We start from the raw sequence: 3,950 nt of genomic DNA, 5'->3' as shown, positions 1-3,950 counted from the left end.
CCACTGAAGATGTGATGTTTGAGTCTCAGTCCAAGGGGCCAAGAGGCAGGCTCACAGCTGCTCACTGGGAGTAGGGATTGCTTGCTTTCCAGGCCCTCCAGGTCCCCGCATGGCACAGGTTCCAGTAAACTCTGGTGGCTCCCGACCTGGGCTGCTGGAGCCTACCAGCTCACAGCTGCTCACGGTGGGGGTGGGGGTGGGGTGGGATGTTGTTGCTTGGTTTCCCAGAGTTCCAGGTCCCAGCATGGTGCAGGTCCCAGTAAATGCCAGTGGCTCCTGTCCACTGCAGCCTGCCATGCTCACAGCTGGTGTGTGTGTGTGAGGTGCTTCAATCTGTTTTGTTCTAAAGAATTGACCATTTCATTGCCCGAGTTCTGAAATGGCCAACAGACCACAGAAACACATCTCTTTAGGCTTCTGCTTGAAACCAACAACATCAGGAAGCTGTCGGCCTTGATTCAGGTCCAATACCACCATATTATTATTAAACTCTTTTTGAGCTCCTGGCCTGCTTGATGATTGGATGTACAATAAAACTCTTTCTCATTGCCAAAACTCTTTTCAGTAATATTGGCTTCTGTTTATACTGGGCAGTGAGCCTTTGATCCATATTGGTACTTGCCAAATGGATATCACTTGTGCAACTGCAAGTTATTTGGTTTTCTTTAAACACAGGGCCTTGTGCATGCTGGGTGAGCACTCCAATGCTACATCTCCAGTCTTTTTAAGTTTTTAAAATTTTATTTTGAGATACAGTCTTTTTAAAACTTATTTAAAGACAGTAAAGCAAAACATAACAAAACAACAAAGCAGATCAGAAGAAAATAATGTAAGTGACGCAGATTTCAAAGCAAGACAACAGGAGATCTGCAGTAGCTACCATTAATGTCTGTTGTTTTCTTCTAAATGGTTGTCGATATCTTCACACACAATGAATTCATACAAAACAAAATAGTATAAAACTGCTCAGAACAGGGTAATGAAGGCATTACAGGCATTCACAACCAGACAATAGGAAAATCAACAGTGGCTATTGTAATGTCTCTTGTTCTCTTCAAAATAGCTGTCCATACCTTCATGAATGTTGAAATTAAATAATAGAAAACAGACTAAAACCACTCTGAACAAAGAATAAAAGCATTACTGGATTTCACAACATGATGACAGGAATCAGCAATGGATACCATAATGTCTCTTTTTCTTCAAAGTAGCTGTTCATATCATCATGTATAATACAATTGATTCTTGTAAACTGTTTAGGAGAAGTTCTATGCATGTATGTACACCTATCCTTTCTGCATTAGAAGGAAAAACAAAACAAAACAAAGCAAATTACTAGAAAAACAAGGAACAAAAAAGACAAATAACAATAGCAAAGAGCCCAAAACAATGATGATATAGGCCTTCAAAACAAGGTGGTGGGAACATAACTAAGGCTGTTATTTTACATAGTGATCTTCAAAAGAGTTCCTCAGATCACCAGATACAAACATGCAAAACACTCATAGGTTGTTCCAACCCTATGAGTGTTAACTGTTTTGTTCCAAGAACTAATAGAATTTGTAGCACAATGTATTTGTACAAATTTAGAAATTTTTTCTTTTCCCTTCCTTTTTTTTCTCCTTTTCCCTGAGATATTATTTTCCCCCTTTGAACAGATTGTTACCTTTCACAGTATTTACTGAGTATTTTGTGTCTTATAAACTCTTACTATTTCTTACACTAGAGAGACAATGCAGTATTTATACATTTGAGTTTGATTTACTTCATTTATGAATATGGTTTGAGATAGAGTCTTAAAAAGTTTACCAGGCTGGCTTGAACTTGCAGTCTTCCTGCCTCAGCCCCAAGTAGGATGACAGATGTGGACCCAGCTTTTGCTTATTTTTAATTAAATGTGTGTGTGTGTGTGTGTGTGTGTGTGTGTGTTGCATTTCAGTGGTTTTTGTGTAATTTTTTTCTTGGGAAACAAGATTGAGCAGAAAGATATACTTTTAAACTGAGCATAGTGGTGTGCACCTATCATCCCAGCACTCAGGAGGCTGAGGCAGGAGGATTACTATGAGTTTTGAGGCCAACCTGTGCTATGTAGTGAGTTTAGGATCAGTGTGAACAACATAGAAAGACCCCAACTCAGAAAAAAGAAAAAGAGTAGAAAGATGTACTACTTTAAAAAAATTTTTTTTGAGATAGGGTCTCACTATGCAGTACAAGCCAGCCTTGAACTCATTATGTAGCTCAGGCTGCTCCTGAATTCACAAAGATATTCTTGCCTCAGCTTCCCAAGTGGTGGAAATATAGATATGCACCAACATGCCCAGCTGAAAGATGTAGTTCTTTTACACATCTGAAATTTTCTCACTATTATCCTGAATACACAAGATATTGTGTAGTAGAACAGTGTAAGCCAAATATCCATATAGATAGTAGGAGCCTAGTAGGAAATAAGCTGTATTTGGAGCTTAGGTTTCACTTATTGTAACAGAAGATGTCCTCCCACCTCCAGCCAGTGTTACTTCAGTTTCTTAGTTGCCCAGTAAATAGTTCCTGTTGCAGTTCTGGTTGCTTCTGTTTCTTAGAAATGGCTGGTCACTGTGATACATAACTGGTCACTATGATGCATATTGTAAGAACCAATCACCAATTAATAAGCCATCCTGTCTTTGTACTTCCTGCTTGCTTATTCTATGTAAGCTCTAGACCATCAGAGCATGGGGCCTGATATTTTGGGAATGAGCCCAATAAGTGCCTGTTGACTGCATAAACAATTCTCTCTCCAAATTCTGGATGCTGTTTCTGTGTTTCGATTAGCTGTTGCATCACTACTACAAGAGTAAGACAGTTGTGTCTCTTGAAGGAGAAAAAAATTAGGAGTAGTTAAGCAAAGTAGGAAGACAATTTTGAAGAGAATAAATAAATGCATTATTATAGTCTAGAATGCCTCAATATTATTGTCTTCAGATGAACTAGCCTGGATGATTATACTATAAGGCCAACAGAAACATTCTGTCAATGTGAAGTCAAAGTCTATTTGCACAGTGGTAAAGGTCAAGATTAGTGATAGGAGGGATATTTTAAGTGCCAAAAGAGGTCTATAAAAGGAGATATGCCTTCTGAAGCATCCAAAGGACTTGCTATTATTGTCAGTCAGATCTGGTGGAAGATATTATATGTAACAGTCAATTCAACTTAAAGCATTGGGCATGTCATCTGAAAAATGTAAAGAACTTTTTTTCTCTTTATATAGTAAGAAATAATGATAGACATTCTCAGTAATAGGATGAAAAGAGATCGTTTAGTGTTTCACAGAATGTCACAGTATATGGTAATACTAATAGAAGGGAAAAGGACAAATAAAGTGTAGAATAATAAAATAATCTTGGAGTGGAATGTAACTCAGTGGTAGAGCACTTGTCCAGTGTATTAGTACATTTTCCAATTTCTGGGCACAATACCTGATACTTACAATTTAAGGGAGGGAAGGTTTGATTTAGCTTATAGTTTTGAGGGGATTTAGCCTATTCATTCATTCTTCCTAGTGGGAACATCATGGCTAAAGGGAGAAGTGGAGCTAAGCTGCTTAGTTTATGGTGGCTAGGAAGCAGAACAAGAAAATCCTACCAGGGAAGTGGGCAAGGGAGCACATATAGTGACCAAGGTCACACCTCCACGATCTACCCAGACACTCCTGGAGCATGCTCTATTAATCTGCCAGTTTTTCTTAATCCAATGAAGTTGATGTATCAGGATTATTGGTCATACCTGGAGTGTATGAAGTCCTGGCTTCCTCCCACCACACTGCCAAATAAAAATAAACAATAGTAATTTTGTTCCATTACCTCAGATGAAATGTCTGAAGTCTGCAGTTTGTATTGTCTTGTGAAGAAGTTGTCCATTTCGACAGTCAGTGGTTTCTAGAAGATCTTCACCAATCTTCAATTTAAGAACTT

At 38.5% G+C, this 3,950-nt stretch overlaps 1 non-coding gene across 1 annotated transcript; it reads right to left on the bottom strand.

Moving 5' to 3' along the window:
- Positions 1 to 331: 331 nt before the first annotated feature.
- On the bottom strand, positions 332 to 468 carry LOC111756151 (small nucleolar RNA SNORA2/SNORA34 family). Its single transcript, XR_002790632.1, has one exon. It is a non-coding gene; the product is annotated as a small nucleolar RNA SNORA2/SNORA34 family (small nucleolar RNA).
- Positions 469 to 3,950: the final 3,482 nt, after the last annotated feature.

Source organism: Cavia porcellus, unplaced genomic scaffold, assembly GCF_034190915.1.
Source record: "Cavia porcellus strain 051 isolate PalLab524CR breed Dunkin Hartley unplaced genomic scaffold, mCavPor4.1 scaffold_3, whole genome shotgun sequence".
Lineage (NCBI taxonomy): Eukaryota > Metazoa > Chordata > Mammalia > Rodentia > Caviidae > Cavia > Cavia porcellus.
The sequence above is the reverse complement of the archived record's forward strand: the minus strand, read 5'-3'. Positions and strand labels throughout refer to the sequence as shown.